Below are 21,646 nucleotides of genomic sequence, written 5' to 3' on the forward strand. Positions count from 1 at the left end.
TCGAGATTATTTGCACGCTGGACGAGCGGGAACCCAGATGGAAAATTAATTTATGTTCAAAGAGTAGGACAAAAAAGCTCGATGACATCTATATTCGATGACATTTTCCTCGATATACGAATCGTCAGAATTTGATTTCAGATTTTTCGATTTTCAACAAAGAAGAATCGTCATATGAAAAAAACAACAAAAAATAAAATTTAAAAATTATTTTTCAGATATATAGGATAAAATATTAATCGTAAAAATAGAAATTTTCAAGAATTAAAGTGTTTCAATGCAGATTGAGGTTAATGTTATTTCAATTGAATCCTCCTCGATTCTTAGATCTTAATATTATATATTAAAAATTATCAAGAAATCTAAATTAGTTTTCAAGCTGAAACAAGATTTTACAAAACATTTTAACTACAATTTTTTTTAAAGATTCTATCTTTTATTAAATTCATTCAAAACTTACCAGTTAACTTGCTTTTAATATTCTCTTATCAAGTTCAACATTAATTTTAAAATGTTTATTCTTAAAAAAATAAAAAAAGAAAAGAAACGAATTTTGGAAAGTTGAGTTAAAAACTTCATTGACCGTCCCAATTGTCATTCTTTTTCGAATGTTGTAAAAGTTACGCTCATTTTCGTGTTCTTTTTGTCAGAACGTAAGTATTGACCGTAAATTGGTTCACTATTCCCTGGTCTTCGAACTTCTTATAGATGCTTTATCGAGTTTCTTTTCTTTGGTGTGGCACCTCAAGGAATTTCATTACGTCTTTGCACTTTCTTTTGTTTGCTGAAAAGGTGACACTTTTGTGAAGAAATTTTACAATTAAATTGTTTCTTTGCCCTTTGGGAACTCTCTGATTTTTAAATCGAGTTGAATATTGTGCAGATAGAAATATTTTTATATTTGAGATACACTAAGATTTCTATTATTCAGAATCATGATTATCCGTCTTTTATTGAGAATACAAATTATTTGAGAATCAAACTTGAGAATTGCTATTGTTATTTTTTACTAGAGGATTCTTGTCACTAGAAAGTAACTATTCGATAATTTTCACTCTGAATGTAATATCCATTAAACAAAGCTAACTTTAAAAAATATATTCACATCTTTACATCAACCTTGTAACGTCTTTTCGAATTTCTTCTTTCGAATTTCTATAATTAGTTTTTTTTTACTAGATTTCTTTTTGTTATTTTTAAGGTTGGTAGTTAAACACTCAACTTATACATATTATTAATGAATATTTAAAACATAAAAATGTTTTAAACTTTTAATGTATTTTTAAAATGCATTGTAATATAATTTATGAATTAAATGTAAAATATTTAAGATGTTGTAAATTATCAAATTTTCGAACTACATAATTTTCCTGAATGAGAGCTTAACGATTGTTTGCTTACAGCTTATGTATTAATTGATCTAATAGGATTTCGTTCAGATCCGGTGGCCCTGGTGTGCTAATCTGTTCTAATACCTAAACGCAACAATTCTGTTTCACCACGACCTACGTGCAACTGCCTATAACTGTTCCAACTTGCATTAATCCGTTTCAACTTTAATATCATGTAACTAACCTAACCTAATTTTGACACATCGATTCAATTTTATCTTTTAAATTTCTTTTTTAATTTTTTATAATAATTTTATTTTTTAATTTTTTTAATATTAACCAATTCCTCTTTTAGGGGATTTTAATTACATTTTTCTTTCGTGAATTTTAATTAACTTTATTATTTTTCAAACATTCTAATTTTTCATTGCCAGTCATAGTTCAACTTTAATCCCTTGTGTCCACGATATTACTCCTAGTTTTTTCATTTCATACGTGACTAACCTCTATCACAATTCTAAATCGTAACCAACGCCACACAGCTACATCTACTCGTTATTCCTCGAGTGCTCTAATTTTAATATCAAGTAACTTCAACCACCGCTAGAGGCCAGTAATTATCCATCTTTATTATACTGCTTTTTAATTTCATGCGTGATCCTATTATAACCTAACCTTCATTAAATAGTAACTCGAGACTGACGCTTATTCTTCGAAAACTTTGCAACCATAACGTTGAATCGTAATAACCCAATTAAGCACGAGCATCGATTTTAATTTGTCGCCTCTATTAACTCGTTTCTTCTAATACGCGAATTCCATAAAGATTTAATTCTCATTTAAATTTTAAATCCGACGTGTGGTCGCATATTTGGAAAATCGAGACACATTTTAATGTGCTGGTTCCCTGGAAATTCAATTCGAGAGTCATGAGATATTGCGTAATACTGTCATTGTTATATCCATCATTAACTTATGTTATTTTGCAAAATGGAGATGTTTCAGGGATTCCAATGATGAGATGAAAGTTCAAAAATTTTAACAATATAATTGAAAATAATGTACAAGATGATTTCATTAATCAAAATTTGTAACGTTGATTAAATTTAATCTATAATTTTTATAATTTTTTTTTATATAGAAAAAAAATATATAGAAACAAATTTTATTTGATAAATACGGTATTAAAAATCAAATAAGAGTTAAAAATTATAGATATATTTATTGAATAAAAAAATTAAAAAACAAATTAATCTTTTACGAATTTATTTATATTTCTCATCCTCTGAAATAAATAGCTTAAATTAAAAATATATAAATAAATAAATCTTTTTCGAATATGTTTGTACAAAGGATAAATAAAGATAAAATAATGAAATTAATGATTGGTTTGTTTTTTTAACTTTTATCATTAAATGTATGGAAATGTGATTTCAAAATAATATGGTATTAGCTTTTTTAATTGTATATTTGTATTATTCAAGTTTTTTTAGGAATTCTGTTGAAATATTTTTTTTTTCAATTTCTTCTTTTTAATTCTCTTCCAATAAGATATTACATTTATATATTTATGTTTATGTATGTATGTATAATTATAATACATTTAATAGTTTAAGATTCTTATGCTTTAAAAAATAATATTTATAATTATAATTTAGGATTAGTGATATGTAAATTAATCTAACTTAATCTAACCTAACCAATTGTTTTTCTTTTTTTTCAGAAAGTGTGTTTTATGTTTTTGAAACTGAATCGACGAATCGTTGGTGTGCAGTGTTGCGATCGAGAAACGATCGCCAGTGATCGGTGAAATTTGAAAGTTGTTCCTTGAGCGTAGTGTAAGAATCTTGGTTGAAGAATCGAAGATCGTCCCTTTGACCGGGAGAACGGCATTGGTCCTCGGCATGAAGGGTAAGTCGTTTGAAACTTTACTTTCCACTTTTTCATGAACATTCATGAAATATTTTTATCACGAATTTTCTTTCTTGAGATTGACTCTAGAACATTGAAAAAAAGAACAGAAAAATTTCTGAAATTTTACTCAAAGAAATTAAAATCGAATTTCAATTGTATTTAAAACTAAGATATTTGAAAAGTTGTTCGATTGGTTAAATAAGATTTAAAATTTCGAACTTTTATGAAGTTAAGATCATAAGAAATTAGAAATTCTTATCATGATTAGGAAATCAGTTATTAATAATTAAAATATTAAAAAAAAAATCAAAATTATGACTATATAATCGAACGAACAAAATTTCATCGATGGCTATAGATTGAAGGATTAAAAATTTCCAGACACGTCGAGGACGCGTTACAACTGTTTTGCATAATCTAATTTGTCAGAGAGCTGCGCAGAATTAAAATTGGTAGAATTAAAATTGCACGATCCAAAAGATTTCGAATATGCTTTCTTAAAACTATTCTTTTTCGTCTTCTTTCGCTAGAATAAAATTTGTCACCATCTGGTACCAATGATCGCCGAAAATATCACACTTATAATTCACACTTTAGAACCGATCGTAACATTTCTAGGAAAGAAATTTTCGAAAATATTCCACATCGAATATTTGTAATAAGTAAATTAGAAATAGAAATAAGAAGAAAGATTTTCACAAATGGAAACGATATTTCTCATGAAACTCGTACTTTGCAAATATATTCGAGCGTTAGTAGAAATTGCAAGTCAAGCATGTAGAACGACTTTTGATCTTTCGCAGTCAGAACTGCACTGCAGACTCGTATGAATAGAATCCTTTAGAGAGCCATCTGGCGACAAATTTGATTACTATCGCCATTAAGTAAACTTTACATGAGATATTTCAAACTACACGGTTGAAATGGCATACGTAAAGGATGATTTTCACAAATGGAAAAGATCGTACCATCGAATGAGTCATATTTGAAAAGAAAATCATTGGTGGAGAACTGAGATTAATCTCACGATTATATTTTGGCTAGGTTGTCTGGTCGAAAACGAATATCGCGATTCTGGTACCCTGATAATAGATTATCGTTGGTGAGAATAATGTATAGCTTGCTGTCATGGTAGCCACGATGGATCACCTTGCCACGACTTTCTCCGGCAAATGTCACTCTAATTAACGTGGCCTGAAAGCTACGATTAAGAGATTTGCTGACAAACAAAATAATTCTTTTTTTGTAAAATTTCAGTTTTTTTTTCTATGTAAGTAATTTTTTTTTACTGCCGACCATTATCTTCGATAGCTATTCAAAGTCGTTTTCTTTTCAGAAAAAAGCGACCTGTTTTTTAACCTATTCTACTTTATTTTAACTCTAATCTATTTTATTTACAAGATTTATATTTTCATGTTATAATATCTGTTATAGTATTTGTATATAGAATAAAGTATTTGAAATAAATAATCACAAAAAAATGTCCATTAGTATCAAGTTTATTTAACAAAATTAGAATATTACAATTTTCTTGTCCACAGATGTCTCGTTTTATCGCAAATTCGTGTTTTGAATTTGATCAAATTTCAAAGGTTTCACAATGCATTTAATATTTATTCTTTTCACCAGTGGCGTTAATTTGCGCGTTTCTCTTCTCCAGGGACCGGAAACAAGAGCGATGGTGTATTTTAGTTTCAAGTTCCCTTCCTCCCTCGAGATGGAATTTTAATTTCACCGGTGCTTTGGCCAAATATAAAAAAGAAGGCAAGGGTTAAACAGCCACTTTTCCCCAGTTCAAAGAGCAAGGATAAATATTTGCTCGACTTGACACCGACGAGAATGCGACTCATCGTCGCGAAAAATAAATTCTCGATTCTGGAACGATTGATTTTCTATTAATACTTAGTTTAATCATGACTACGTCTTTAATTAATCGAGCATCGACATCGTTGATTAATATTTAATTGATCATTGGACGCCAGATTCCTCCAAAGATCGATAAGGAAAGGATTTCACTAGGGGAGATCAGATGCGTGATGCTTTGCTCGGTACTTAACCTCTCGTCTTGTAAGTCTTCTTAGTGATTAGATTTGTCACAGTTAATTCTACTTATAGTAGTAGCATTATATTACAAAAAATATTTGTTTCTACAAACTTTTATGCAGTAACAGAAAATAGAATATAAACACAAATTATAATTATTCTTATCGTAAGTAAAATAATATCAATATTTATTTTATAAATGTTTAAAAACGTTAAAATCAAGTTTTATTTTTTATATTTTATGCATATTATTTTTAAAAACGATTTATCTCAATTTTACAATTTCTTATTGACTCTCATATTTTATGAAAGTTTTACTTTGTTATCTATTGACACCTATAAACATATTATTAATTAATTTCAGTTTTATCTCACAATCTCGGATAGTAAATATTTCTTCTCTAATTGTCCAAACTGACAATCGACAGATAATCTAATCTAACCGAATCACAAATTCTTGGAATCTCTCTGTGAATATATCATATCAATTATTTCGTATCGAAATAGAATTTGATTATTCAATTTTGCGATTCTTTGTCTTCCAATCGTGTGGCAAACACGATAAACTAGTTTGCAAAAGTTTCGAGATTATTACGCCATCTTGGCGATTAATTGAATCGGCGCATAACAGACGAGACGTCGAGAGATGGCGTTCAAGATGATCATTGGAAAATTATCGCGAAATTTTGTGTTTCGCGTTTGGATTCGCGCCAGCCGTTCGTTTAAAAGAATGGATTCGCAACACGGAAAGCCACGGGGAGTTGGAACTCAGACATCTTGCTATCTACACCTCTCTTTTCCTTTGCGGATGAAAACTGTGGAGTAATTATCGCATAACTTGGACTTGGTCTCTTTGTTAACGACGAAAGCTTCTCTCTCGAGACGAGTATCCGATATTGAGCGCTCGAGGAAGCGTGAACTTCGTCTTCACGCTTCTCGGCTTCCGGTACCCTTCATCGACCATTCTCTCTTCCGCCTGGCTATCTCCATAATTTCTTTTTCCCTCACGTGGTAAACCATGGGAGCTGATGTGTATCTTATTAAACATTTTATAGATATATGTGTCTTTTTGTGTATTAAATAGGAATCGACAGAAAAATCTAGTAATTATTTAAAAAAATAGGGATCATTTCATCGATTTTATTGCTCTAAAAATTTTATATTATCCTTCTATGATTTGGAGTAGATTTAAGTTAGGTAATTATTTTCATATATTTATTATCGATCAATTAATAATTAAATAGGTTTCTATCTAACTTTTTAGATTTATTAATTATATTTATAGAATAAAATTATTTGTTAAATTTAAAACTTCGAAGAACTATGTTTTTTATATTTACTCGACGATTATTATTCCTTCTCAATTTGTATCCATGAAAAGTGAAACGTCAAGAACAAATATTTAGCAGCTACCGTGCTCGTTTCTCATCCATTCGTTTCACGTCTTTTCCTTTCTTCTTCTCTTTCTTCTTCTTAATTTAATAGAGCTTCTTTTCTTTTGTCTCTATTCTTTTCCTTTCATTCATTCTGTTCTAAGTATCTCTCACCTTTTTTCTATTTATTTTAGTCCAGCTTCTTTCACACCATTTTTCTTCGTTCTTTTTTCAACAAAAAATCCAAGTGTCGTATTTCTTTTCCTGGAACAGTCGACTGTCACAAAATATTTAATTTTTTGAGATTAAAACTCGATCGCAAATATTGATAAACTCTAATGATCCTTGGTGGCTCGAGCGCGCCATCTAAAAGCCTTCCAAGCTTTTAAGCTTTTCCCAACATCGACGGAGTGCTACGTGGCACGTTTATAGCCGCTTATTAAGCGGCGAATAATTTTACTGCGTCTAATGAATTTGAAACTTTTCCCAAAGCCTGTTGGAAAGGGGATAGCAAATCGCGTTAGAAATCTCGAGGAACTCTTGGGAAGAAACTTCGTTCAAAAACTTTGCTAATGTTCAGAGAGTCCTACAGAGACACTTCCCTTCCTTCTGCCTCGAAGATTCGAATAACTTTTTTTAGAACCAAATTAATGATTATTGAAAATTTTTCCAATAAATTTTTAAATTTAATATTTAATATTTATTAAAATTTCTCACTCTTAAAAATTGCCATATTAATTTTAGTGTTGTTTAAATGTTATATATATAGAATTCTGAAAAATTATAGGGAATTCTAGTGACTTTAGGTTAAGTTTATAAGATATTTTTATCTATCTTATCGACAGCCTAATTTAAATATTTTAAATGCAATTAAGATTCTAAATTTTTAAAAGATCCTAGACAATTTTAGCAGGGATTCTAGAATTAAATTCACAAAGTATTTCTATCTATCTTAATAAAAATTCATAAAATTTTTGATAGTAATTAACATTAGAATGATTTTAATGAAAAATATTATCATGAAAGATAGTCGATTTATCATATATTTTCACGAAACTTCCCTATAAAGGTTCTCTTTTCGAAACGACTTTCATGATCAGAAATTCCTATCTACGCGATTAGGTGGATAGAGGTTATGGCCAGGGTAGATGGCTAGGTGGCTCAGAACTAGCGGGTAATCGCGTTAAAACATAGCAAGCTACTCGAACCCTCGTTAATCCGTTCCGATGAAGTGTAACCGGCTCGATGATATCAAGGGCCGATGTTTGAGAAATTCGCTTCTGGAAACGGTGCACTCTCATTCGCGCAAACACTCGTTCGACTAAATATCCGCCGAAATTCCACATGGAATTTTACTCGTGCACGAATTTTAATTCTCAAACGTCGATATATTACCCCGGACGTTAATTCGATAGAAAATTTTCGATTCGTTATACACCTGCGATAAATTCTCGACAATTTCCAATATCAAGAAATCACAATAATATTTGAATTATTTCGCGTATTTCAATAGTGTTCGATATAATAATTAAAATTTAATATTCGTGATAATTGATCCGAATTTTGAAATACGTTAAATATCTGCGTACGGATTTAAAAATGGATATATAAGGTGACTTGTAATTGCGTGTTCATATTATAAGTTGAATAGAAATTTTAATTTTTATATATCTTATTATATGTAATATTTCGGTTATTTTCGATAATATTAAAAAATGTTTTAAATAAAAGTTGAATGGTTTTGGGATATATATACCGATGTTTTTTTTGTAGTGGATTCGTAAACATCACATTCATTTTTTTCAAATAGAATTGTATGTTTTTCGAATGACAAATGTAATATGTCATTTTCTATGAAAAATTATTGGATTATTTGTAACAAAAAATCATTAGTTTAAAAGATATTTAATTCTATTTAATTATCTTTTAAATTGGTAGTTTTTCGATTTCCGTGGTCAATATTTTTTATAAAAAATACCGAGACACATCAATTAATGAATAATAAAAAATATATAATTCCATTTAAAAAACTAAAGTTAATCTCTATAAATTTTTTACAGATTCATCTACGAGAATAAACGCGAAAAGCTTCCTTGAAATCACTCAACTTTTATCTAAAACATTTTCTAATATTATCAACAATAACGAGATATTCCAGATATATTTATGGGACACGAATACATCCCTAAATACTTTAGAATTAAATAAATTCTCAAAAAACATTGTTCAGTATCACAAAATAAGGCAGAGGCAAATATAACAGGTAAGTATGCAAAGAGTAAGTATCTAGAATTAAGGAAACTGTAAAAAAAAAAGAAAAAAAATATTATAAAAGATAGAAGCTGTAAAAGGTAAGTATATAAGGTAAGTATGAAAGGTAAGTATATAAGGTAAGTATATAAAACCTCCTCACTCATCATATTCTCCTAATACAAAATCAAAATTTTGCCAAAAATTTTTGGATTTGGAATTTTTTGAAAAATTTCACGTGCCACCTTCTCACTCATCATATTCTCCTAATACAAAATCAAAATTTTGCCAAAAATTTTCGGATTAGGAATTTTTTGAGAAATTTCATGTGCCACCTCCTCACTCATCATATTCTCCTAATACAAAATCAGAATTTTGGCTAAAAACTTTTGGATTTTGAAATTTTTCGAAAAATTTCACGTGCCACCTCCTCACTCATCATATTCTCCTAATACAAAATCAGAATTTTGGCTAAAAATTTTTAATTTTGAAATTTTTCGAAAAATTTCACGTGCCACCTCCTCACTCATCATATTCTCCTAATACAAAATCAGAATTTTGGCTAAAAATTTTTAATTTTGAAATTTTTCGAAAAATTTCACGTGCCACCTCCTCACTCATCATATTCTCCTAATACATAAATCAAAATTTTGCCAAAAACTTTTAATTTTGAAAATTTTCGAGAAATTTCACGTGCCACCTCCTCACTCATCATATTCTCCTAATACAAAATCAAAATTTTGCCAAAAATTTTTGGATTTGGAATTTTTCGAAAAATTTCACGTGCCACCTCCTCACTCATCATATTCTCCTAATACAAAATCAGAATTTTGGCTAAAAATTTTTAATTTTGAAATTCTTCGAAAAATTTCACGTGCCATCTCCTGACTCATCATATTCTCCTAATACATAAATCAAAATTTTGCCAAAAACTTTTAATTTTGAAATTTTTCGAAAAATTTCACGTGCCACCTCCTTACTCATCATATTCTCCTAATACAAAATCAAAATTTTGCCAAAAACTTTTGGATTTGGAATTTTTCGAAAAATTTCACGTGCCACCTCCTCACTCATCATATTCTCCTAATACAAAATCAGAATTTTGCCAAAAACTTTTGGATTAGGAATTTTTCGAAAAATTTCACGTGCCACCTCCTCACTCATCATATTCTCCTAATACAAAATCTGAATTTTGCCAAAAACTTTTGGATTTGGAATTTTTCGAAAAATTTCACGTGCCACCTCCTCACTCATCATATTCTCCTAATACAAAATCAAAATATTGCCAAAAACTTTTGGATTTGGAATTTTTCGAAAAATTTCACGTGCCACCTCCTCACTCATCATATTCTCCTAATACAAAATCAGAATTTTGGCTAAAAATTTTATATTTTGAAATTTTTCGAAAAATTTCACGTGCCACCTCCTCACTCATCATATTCTCCTAATACAAAATCTGAATTTTGCCAAAAACTTTTGGATTTGGAATTTTTCGAAAAATTTCACGTGCCACCTCCTCACTCATCATATTCTCCTAATACAAAATCAAAATTTTGCCAAAAATTTTTGGATTAGGAATTTTTCGAAAAATTTCATGTGCCACCTCCTCATTCATCATATTCTCCTAATACAAAATCAAAATTTTGCCAAAAACTTTTGAATTTGGAATTTTTCGAAAAATTTCATATGCCACCTCCTCACTCATCATATTCTCCTAATACAAAATTAGAATTTTGATTAACAAAAATTTTTTTAACTTTGTATTAGGAGAATATAATTGAATAAGAGGTAATAAGAGCTATAAAATTTTTTCAATATTTTCGTTCAATTTTTCGATTTTGTATTAGGATAACATATTGAAGAGAAGGTGGAATGTGAAATTTTTTTTTATAACTTGATATACTTACTGTTTTTACTTACCTTTTAATACTTACCTTTTCCAATTGACATAATTTCACGAACTAATCATTTTTTCACCATTTTACTTAAATCTAAGGACTGAAAACAGTCCTATACTTACCTTTTTTTCCATACTTACCTTCTCTTCCATACTTACCTTTTTGAACTGCAATTTTCAATTTCTGAAACAAAATATTTTAATTAATTAATAATATAAATATATAATGTATTTTAAATATATAAGCATGCAAAAATATATAAAAATAAAAAAATACATATAAAATATGTAATATATGCATAATATTTAAAAATATATATATATATATAAATTAAAACAAATCAATTTTCTAATTTCTTCATAATTTATTTTTTATTCTCCAAGAAAAATATATTGCAAAATTAATATAAGAAAACAATCGATATGAAATGAATAACCAATAAATTTATTTTTTGCAAAAACATAATGTAAAAGTTAACTAAAAACTATAAAAAAATTCTAAAATAGTTTCTTAACTTTCAATAGTAATTACAGAAATATAAAAATATACGCGAAATATAGATACATTCCCTACAATAATTCTTTTACTATATATCGCTCGAATGCATTCACGAATCACCTCGTATAAAATTTCCTCTCGTCGGTAATATAGCCTCAGTTTCCGGTTGCCCATTATCAACCATGTTCAACGACAGATTTTCGATCCACCGTCCAACCATCATGATCGCCTCGAAACTTGGTTGGCTCGTTCCATTTTCGTGGGTCGATAAACGGCCGATGAAAATGGCGGGAAACCGTGGAACGTTTCTCGCGCGATGCGCGGCGGTCTCGGTGAACCGTGACGAGGAGGGGGGGACATCGAGATAAACGATCGACGAAGTGGACGATGTCGTGGATCGTATTCGACCCATTGGCAGGAGTTACGTAACACCTCTGCCCAGCGCTGGTGACCTCGAAATGCCGTGAACCGGTTGGAACGCGGCGCGAAATGCCTCGAATCTCTGACGTCATGCCTTTGAAACCGGAAGTCGAATTGGGGGCGTTGGAAGATCTAGGGATTATCGTCGGACAGTATTTCGTTTCGTGCATCAAAGGATCTTGGGAGTTCGAGCGTAGCGTTATCGAAATCGATTAGTTGGGAAATCGAAGAGTTGGAGAGAAATCGGAAGTTGGAGAAGCGGTTTCGGGATTTTAATTGAAATTGTTGAATCTTGGGATTAATTGGATGGATTGATTCGGTTCGAAATTATTTGCGGGAATTGAAAATGGTTGAAATTGAAAATTTTCCAACTTTTTGTTGAGAATTTATAGAATGTATAATTTGAAATTTGAAAAGAAATGAAAATGGTTTGAAATTGGAAATTTCAGGATTTTTGTCGAGAATTATATTTGATTGTTAGACTAGTGAAATTTATCAAAATGATAATTAAGGCATACAATTATTATCGATTCTAATTACGTTTAATTGAGATGGACGTTTAATTATGTTTATCTATATACCTTTATCACGTCATTCCGATCACAATCATTTATATAATATACATACGTCGACAATTCTGGCATTAATCTATAATGCTATTACGATTAAACGGCGAAATTGATACATGCCTAGTAGACAACCGATTGGAAAATAATTACAATTAATATTTTTGAATAAACATCCGCATTTTATCATATAAAAATTCCAAAAAAGATTCTAAAAATAATCGATCACATATTAGAGCCATTCCAAAGATTCCATGCGAACCCAACTTAACCTAAAAATTCCTAAAATACAAATAGACGCGTGCTGCCATTCCACGCAAAACCACAAAATTTCCCTATACCCTGTCTCTCTCTCTCTCTGGACAATTTTCTCTGCCACGACCAATCGACACTCGAATCTTCGTTCGTGGTACATTAATTAGCGAACGGATCGATGCAGAGAAAGGGAGATTTCCTCTCTTGCACAACTCTTCTCGCGTATTTCCCCTTTACTCTTGTGTTTTCCCGATCAGCACCGCTTTTATTAAGCCTCCGTTGTCCAAGTAGCTTTTCAATCCGACCGTTTTTTCGTCTCTTTCGTGTCTTTGATCCATTAGAAACCGTTTTTCGAGGAAAACCACGACGAAATAATGGAGATGGAATGGAGGAATGGATCTCTCGAACGTGCTTCAAATACCAAACTTGGCAATTTTCCTTCTTCTTTGTTTCTTCCATATAATATAAAATGGAGTTTTTTTTTTTTTTAAGTCACTCCAAGTCGCTAATTGTAATATTTTTCTTCTCGGGCTGGAAATTTTTTAATACTCCTGAAAATAAGATTTAATAAACTGAATGTGTGTATGAATGTGAAGGATATTTTGCGCCAGGATTACGTAAATCTCTTGAAATTTGAATAAAAAAGAGACTAGAACAAACTGGAGAAGATGAATAAGTGTCTAATGTGTAGAAAAAGACAAAAGGATTCCACGATTTTCTCGTAAACGAGTTTAATCGTCGAGTGAGAATGGTCATAGAATCGTAGAAATCTTGAAAAATTCATTCTCGGTTTTGGTAATCCCGTAAAAAGATCACGTGATACTAATTTACTCATTTATTTCGATTTATTAATAATTTTGTTAAAAACGTGGAATAAAATAGGAATATTAAATAAATAATTTATAATCCGACGTGATCAAAAATGAAAAATGTTCATCATAATGGAAAGAATGATTTGTTCCATGTTCAGATATTAATTTAAATTATATAACATATAAATAACATTTAAATTTTTTATACCATTGAAATTTGCGTAAACTTGTGCTTTTCATACTCGAGCATTACAGCAAGCGGATTATGGTATATAGGTTAGGTTTCGAGGTTTCATGAATGCTTACTAATTTATGTTGCGTTAGGACTGGATTAACGTGGATTAATTTCAAATTACATTTAGGTTGACGTAGATTGGATTGGGGAAAACGTTAATGAACGTGTGTACAGTGTGGTGTAGGTCAATGCTAACGTAGGAACTTTCGTCAAACTTCGCAGTAGAGTAGGTCAACGTTGGCAAAGGTTTATGTTGGCGTAAAATTCTACGTTGACGAGGGTATATAATAGTTAGCACCAATGGTACCGTGAATTCGCAATAGTTTGGATCGATTTCATGAAAGGTCTCAATTCCAGTAATCAAGAACTCTACGTTAATCGTAATTTAAGTTAACTATAAAATGAATTATCAGAAATCCAATAAATAGTCTGAATTTTTAAAAGGTCTACGTTGAAATAATATTACATCAATGCAGATATATTCTGAATTAAATATTTTCTAATCTAGGTTTAGCGTTAATAATCTGATTTACTGAAACTTCTGATTGAGATTAGGAATTTTTATCTCAGAATTGCAATAAAATTAACTTAGTTTAATAGACCAACTTTTTACGATAAATTTTCAAAGACTTAATAAATAGATTAACTTTTTAGATCTAATCTTGGCATGCAGTTTTAGTAGTTCAAGTCAACGTAAACGTAGGTTTATTTTAATATTTACAATGTCTATGTTTACAGTAGACCGAACAAGAATTCAATACAACCACGATTACTCGGGGCAACACACAGATCCAAACCATAGCTTATTCATCTCCAAGGTAACCTAGGAGGTCTAGGTTAATCCGTATCCACCATCTTCCAAGTTAAAACCGGCTCAAGCTTAGTCTAATCTACACCTGGATTAGCCTCAAATCTGCACTTACCTCCATTCAGGCCAATGCCTTCCTGTACTCTCTATATCGACGAGTAATAATGTAATGTAGATATCATTATATAGACAGACAGATCAAAGATCGACGAACAATCGAGAATGGAGCAATCGATGGAATTAGTGGTCGTGAAAATAGGATTCATTGTTGTATCTTCGAATACGATAAATTCGATTCGCAAATTCGTTGGCGACATAGTGCACGGTTAATCACTGGAACGACGTTTCGGCCTATTGTGCACTCTGGACACGGCCTGTGAACATGGCTAGGCTTGTCGAGTATTTTCCATCACGCGTATTTCCAGCCACTTGGTCTATATTAATGAAAATTATATTCACGAATCATATTAACGTATGAATTCGATCGTATATTTTATACGATACACGATATAAACCTGTCATTATAATTGACGAAATCCCTGGGTATCGGCTTCGCTTAATCGATTTCAGGAATACAAGTTAAATATTCATACCACACGCCAATATGTGAAATCCAATTGACTTGCTTTCGTAGCAAAATCATGCGTATTTTCTTCCTATAATATTACATATGTTTACTATTTAATATATGGTATCTCTCATCTCTGAACAGCAAAAATATGAAAAAATGTTTCAAACAAAACATTTATTTGATGTAGAAAGTTATTTCCTGGAAAAAAAGTATTAAGTTATTTATGTCGAAAAATTTTTAATTTAAAAGATATTATAATTTGAAGTTTAAAAATTATACTATATAAGAAACAAGAAACACGCGAATATTTTCATGCTTGTCTTTTTAAATTACAATCTCCTAAAATAAATATTTTTTTAATATAAATAATTTAATTTTATGGGAAATAATAAATTTGATTAGTACAATGAAAATTGTATAGATTCATTTAAAATTAATTTTTATTTTAACCTCTACATCAATTTATAGAAAAATTACTAATAAACTAATATTAATGTAAATATATATATTTATTCTTAATAAAAATCATTACGTGAACATATCTATCATTTTAGAAATAATATATTTCATTTTTTAATTAATGAAGATGAAAGGAATGCAAAGAAGTTTCTTCAGAAATCTTTGACAACTGCAAATCTGGGATATTTAGGCTACACATACAAGGAATATCTAAATTATAAGCATTAGTGACATGTTAGGTTACCTCTATAATATCTGCTAGAATCTAGAATTTGATATACATCTGCAAATTTCTCAACTATGCTTCAGATATACATAATTCTCTCGCATTAAATTTTGATCTACATACTGCGTAATACGTATAATATCGACCTAAATTCTTAACCAAAATACGATATTGAAATTAAGGAATAGAGGGCGTTCTACACGATCGATAATATTGAAAATAACACTATACTATATCGAGAATAATCGATAATTATCGATATTTTTGATCCAACTCAAAAATTCTCATTTTACCTCCTTTTAACAACAAAATAAATTTTTTAAATATTTTATCACGTAATGGCGGGCATTATGCATGGAAAATACAGGTGGAAAGATTATCGGTAATATTCTGCGTGCTAGTGACTAGGTTGATCGCGTTTGCAATTACCGATAATGCTCGCGATTCGTTAGAGGCCTACGCGGTTTACGCGGTAAAATATCGTGCGACAACTCGCTGTCGCTTTAATCCCGCTATTTATGCACGTGCATCAAACTGGTTGAGCGATTTCAACTTTATTACTTACTCCTCCTCATTCCTCCCTCATTGTTTCAATAATATGTTATTTGAATCAATAATATTCTTCGCGCAAAAGCAGGAATTTTTTTTTTTGAGTACGTTATGAAAGAGATAAATTTTATTCTTGAAAAGAGTCGGGTGAAATTATTAACTGGAATTACTGAAAAGCTACGATTTATGCATGTAAATTATTATCAATCTTCGTTTAATATATCTGTAATATATCCTAATATAATTCTACACAGAATTATTCCTGCGAATTTTTATTAACATCGATCGAAATTAATATAGATTTATGTCAATATAAATTTAAACTATTATGAGCTGAATTTATGTTAATTTTGCAAAGTCTTAAAATTACAAGTCAGCATTAATATACAATATTATTTAAAAATATTGAAATTTTTCATTCATTTTTTTATATTATACAAATTAAATTACAAATATTTCGTTTCAATATTTTCAGTTTATTAGAAATAACTTTAAATAAATTAATTAAGTAAATGTTTTAATACTTGAACTGATAGTAGACATATGCTAATATAATTATAGTCAATCTAGGTTAATGCAAATCTACGTCAAGCGATGACTTATACTATTGTGAACCGATGCCAACATTGACTTAATCTACTATGGACCTTCGTTAACGTCGACGTATATTAGCATTGCCTTAGACTATTGTGAACCTACATCAAAATTGATGTAAACGATTGTGAAACTATGCTAAAATATAGAAGTAAATTTCTATAAATGTATTTCAACATTGATCTATGATTATTATCCATACAGATTTACATATTTGTATATATTAACATTGATTTAAATTACTATATTTCTATGATGATATATCCACTTGAATTATTGAAATGTAATAGTAAAAAAGCATATTTAAAATTTTAAACTTTATCCTTGAAGAATATAATGATTTTTTTTTGATTTTCAAGTAAATTTTAAAAGTCGAAATTTTATAAATTTTTTTAATGATTTTAATGTTAGAATAAATATAAAATAAATATAAAAATAATTAGTAAACTTTATTCTTCAGGAACTTAATAATGATTTCACTTGAAATTCTCTTCACTTCACTTGAAGTAGATTTTCAGATCTTGAGATCTCAAAATTTTATAAACTTTATAATTATAAAATCTTTTAATATAATTATGTATGTTTTTTTTAATTAATTTTCAGTAATAAAATAAAAAATACTTAATTTTAAAAAAATTCTTGAAGAACACAATGATCTTTTTGAAGTAAATTTCCAGACAATAAGATTTGGAAAATCAAAATTCTGCAAATTCTATAATGTTAAAATCTTTTAAAACTAGAATAAAATTATTTTAGCAATGAGAACTTAATATTCCAACATCTATAAAAGTTAAGTACTCTTAAGAGAGATGAATGTTGGTGGAACTTTGAAAGGAACATTGAAGAATAGCCCAATCGTAATACCAATATGAATACCATTCGAAGCAAACGCATTCTAACGAAGTCGGGAATAGCTGATTACAAAGTTCAATGCGGTCGTTCCGAATCGTTAGACAGATTCTGCCGACATCATACATCACTAGGATACGGTTCCTAGCCCATAAGAAAGGAAACTCCGTGAGAAGGAAGGAAATAATACGGATAAAAGAATGGAAGAACGAAGGTTCTTCCATGAACATTATGCGGTCGGTTAATTTGATTTGCAGATAAAAATAAAAATAGAGGAACAAAGCCTCGAGAGGATAGTAGCCTTTTCGATCCTCTTGAATTTATTCAATGGACATTTGCAAGTAATGCGGAATCCAGTTCTTGATCAAATTGGCAGCAAACATTTCCATTGTGTCCATAGGAGATTCTTACTCTTGGATCATCTGTGATTGTTCAAATGAAAGAAAAGAATAATAATTAGTTAAGTGAAGAATGATCTTATTTTCTATTATATATATTGCATTGTATATTGTACGTTTTTTAAATAAATTAATAAATAAAATTTTTTCTTTTTATATCTTACCTCATTTGCAATTCGTTAATCATCCTTGTGTTTCATAATTTCTATCGAAACAGTTTTCGTTCTATTTTTTCTTTTTTTTCCTCCGTATGGCGTAATAGAGAACGAAATGAAAGTCGCAATGCGAGTTTGTTCCTGGCTATTTGATTACGTAAAAAGAGAATAACAAATCTCTCTAATGAAATAAAAAAAGGAAAAAAATATTTTAACTAGAAGACAGACAATTAAAAAGAAATAAAAAAAAAAAACGACAAAACTATTATTAAACTTCGAATTGAAATATAATGTAATATCTATTTTTTTTAATAATTAATATAAATTAAAAAGAAAAAAAATTCAAAAATCAAGAATATACCTATAATTGATTTGTAAGTAAATGATTCCAAAGGAATTCCAAAGAAATAAACAGAGAAGAAATTGGAAAAAGAGCAAAGGTTGGACACGGGTAAATACTCGTGTTCTCGCGTCTTTTACATCGTGTCAACGCTCGTTCAGTTTGTCGAGGGTCGTTTGAACGTGCTTCATCTCATGACTTATGGATCCGCGTTACACTTCACCGATCAACTCGTGGCAACCATTCTGTTTCCGCTCGCTTTCGGCCATGAGACGTGGTTATTTTGTTTGTCGACTGACACAGAGAGTGAGAACACACACACACATGTATGTTCACGCTTCAATCTTGACAATACAATTTACTACAGTTAATTACAATTTTTTGTTTTTATTAAAAACAAAATTTTCACACAAGGAAAGAAATCTGAAAATATTTTAAGTACAATGAATATTTAGCTAAGCTAAACAATTAATAGATTTAAAAAAATTTTTTAAATTGAAGAAAAGTTTGGATTAGGTTAAATCTAGCCCTTACTATTACTATTACTTATTTGAGACTAATGAAGACTCTACCTAAACTTCATACCTAAGCTTAGTAAATTCAAGAGAAATTCTTAGATTGAAGAAAATTTAGATTTATTAGCAAAGTCTAGATTTAGAGATTTCTAGCTTGAAGAAAAGTTTAAATATAATGGAAATCTTTTGCTGTTATTTGAGATTAAGGAAACTTAAGCTATTATTTAGACCTAGAGAATCGTAGAAAGAAACGATTCTTAGATTCTAAAAAAAAAATGTAAATATGATGGAAACTTAGATTTACAATTATTTAAAGATTTAATGAAACTTAGATTTGTTATAGATCTAGGAAACTCTAGATTCAGAAAGATTCTTAAATTGAAGGGAATTTAGTTCTTGTTGTCTAGGTTTAAGCAATAAATCTCTTAATATTTTGAAATTTGGAAAAATCGAAAACTTACTGTTATTCATAATTAGAAAAACGTGCGTCGAACATCTAAATACATTACTAATTCCAAAGTTACCCAAAATTCCTATTTACATTAACACAGACATCATTATCCATTCTTCTTTCGCGTTCCATTTATTCTATAGATCCTGCATCCTCCTGCAACAAATCCTGATTCATATCCAGAGACAAGTAAACAGGTCGCGTTAATTTGATTCGTGAAAGAAATATTCTGTTCTATAGCGACGAATTTACTTACCGCGACGCCTGCTCCCAGTCGACTAATTGGAAATTATGTAACGTCAGAGCGACTGTGTTTCCTGTGGAAGGAACGTAGGAGCAACGGAATGGACCGTCTGTTTCCCTGCAACTCCTTTGTTCCTCTCTTTAGTCGTGGAGACGCAAATTATTAGGGGGCGTAATCAACTTTCTCAATGACGCCTCCCTCTTTCCCCTACGTTTCCTTTGTTTTTTTTCTTTGAAAAATTACGCTTTTCCCTATCGCCAGATGAAGGATATTGTACGGTTTAATTAGTCGTTCGGCTATCTTTTCCATAACTTTGTGTCGGGTTTTGATATTATGTAGATACCAAAATGAATCACGTCATTGTACCTGTAAAAAGAATAGAGAGTGTTAGATTAATTTTGAATAGAGAAGTTTCGAAATTTGTAATATAATTGTGATTTTGAATATATTTTAGATATATAAAAATGTGTGACATCTTGTAATTATAACAATCTGAAATTATTTTTTAATTTATTTATTTTTTACTACTAGATTCGAAAATAGAGAAGAAAAATATACCTTTAAATCAATCTGTATATTTCTGTGCATTATATAACGATTCGTTCATTTATCGTAACAAATTTCGCGAGAAATTAATTGAACATGGAATAATTAGACTGCTTTACCTACAATATTAATTGACTTTGTTATTCCGTGCAAAACAAATACCCGCCCTCCAGAAGCTTTATAGGATGCTTCATTAATTGACGCGTCATGGTTGCCGCATTTTCTATGAATTAACAGTGACGAAACTTTGATAAATCAATTTAACAGGAAGCAAGAAATTATACTGCGTTGACTCTGAAATTAATAGTTACAATTACACTTTGCTGAACAGGTTGTTCGAACATATCTTCAAGTACTACTGGCTATTTTAAAAAGAAATAATCCTTCAATTTTATCTAAATAAATTTAAATTAATTCCATGAGTACTTAATATTTTTATAATACTTAATTTTCATAAATTCTTCCATAATCTTTCAAGTCCAGATAACTTAACGATTAATCTTAACCTAAAAGATATTGTGAAAACTCAAAAATATTCTTAATTCGACTAAACTCTATTAAAAAAAAAATTTTTCTAATTTTAAAGTCAAGATAATCTTAAACTTTGGCCAAAAAGGAAATACTTATTTGCCTCTTTTTTATCACATGGATTCGTTCGATTTATGGATAGCACAACTCGATGATAATATTTCAAAATGGCGCGAAATAAAGGAGCGAAGTGACAGACCATTAGTGGTAGCGGGGTTTCCTGGAACCTAGATATGAAAAGGTCTTTCTAAACGGGCAGGACATTACCGTGGCGATAATTAATGAAACCGTATACCGTTTTGCCGACATTAACTCGTTAGGAGGGCTTGGGAAATTGTGTCTGCCTCGAGGAGAATTAGGATGAGAATAGTAATGAGGGAACGCTGCGAATAACTTATGTTTCCGTATGTGTGCGTATTTATTGCTCTTGTCGAAATTCTAATTTTATAATCTAAGCTTAAGATTAGAATTTTGATCGAGTTATTAAGCTTAGGTCTGGAATAATTCGAACTTTGGATCTTTTTTATTAGATAAGTTTCATTCGAAATTCGATTAAAGGTTAAAATTGATGGATATTTTTAACTTGATCAACTTGTTTTTGATTAGATAAGATGATAAATTGATTCCTGAAACGAAATAATAGTTAACAATAAAAAAATGTTATGCTATTACAAAATCACTAAAATGTAAAATAAAAATATTAAAAGTAGTATTTTGACAATAAACTAAAAAGAAAATATAATAATGCCTCTCTAAATGGAGCGGTTACACTCATTACCAATAGATGTGGCTTCTTAATAGTTCAATCTACTTGCTAT

The 21,646-nt window shown here is 29.8% G+C and overlaps 3 long non-coding RNA genes across 3 annotated transcripts in view; 1 reads left to right on the plus strand and 2 right to left on the minus strand.

The window, feature by feature from the left end:
- LOC116414027 (uncharacterized) overlaps positions 1–21,646 on the plus strand; it is a 37,148-nt gene that overhangs the window by 2,045 nt on the left and 13,457 nt on the right. Inside the window, exon 2 of the long non-coding RNA XR_015291256.1 lies at positions 3,055–3,242. This is a non-coding gene — a long non-coding RNA (uncharacterized LOC116414027). The remainder of the gene's footprint in view (positions 1–3,054; positions 3,243–21,646) is intronic.
- On the minus strand, positions 11,233–15,874 carry LOC116414033 (uncharacterized). Its single transcript, XR_015291415.1, has 4 exons — positions 15,678–15,874; positions 14,919–15,172; positions 14,519–14,837; positions 11,233–13,099 (listed from the first exon to the last, which is right to left on the minus strand). It is a non-coding gene; the product is annotated as an uncharacterized LOC116414033 (long non-coding RNA).
- Positions 16,947–18,943, minus strand: LOC116414034 (uncharacterized). The gene is made up of 3 exons (XR_015291416.1): positions 18,566–18,943; positions 18,214–18,385; positions 16,947–18,073 (listed from the first exon to the last, which is right to left on the minus strand). It is a non-coding gene; the product is annotated as an uncharacterized LOC116414034 (long non-coding RNA).

This window comes from Apis florea, unplaced genomic scaffold, assembly GCF_048593485.1.
Source record: "Apis florea isolate Af1SG1 unplaced genomic scaffold, ASM4859348v1 contig_2411_pilon, whole genome shotgun sequence".
Lineage (NCBI taxonomy): Eukaryota > Metazoa > Arthropoda > Insecta > Hymenoptera > Apidae > Apis > Apis florea.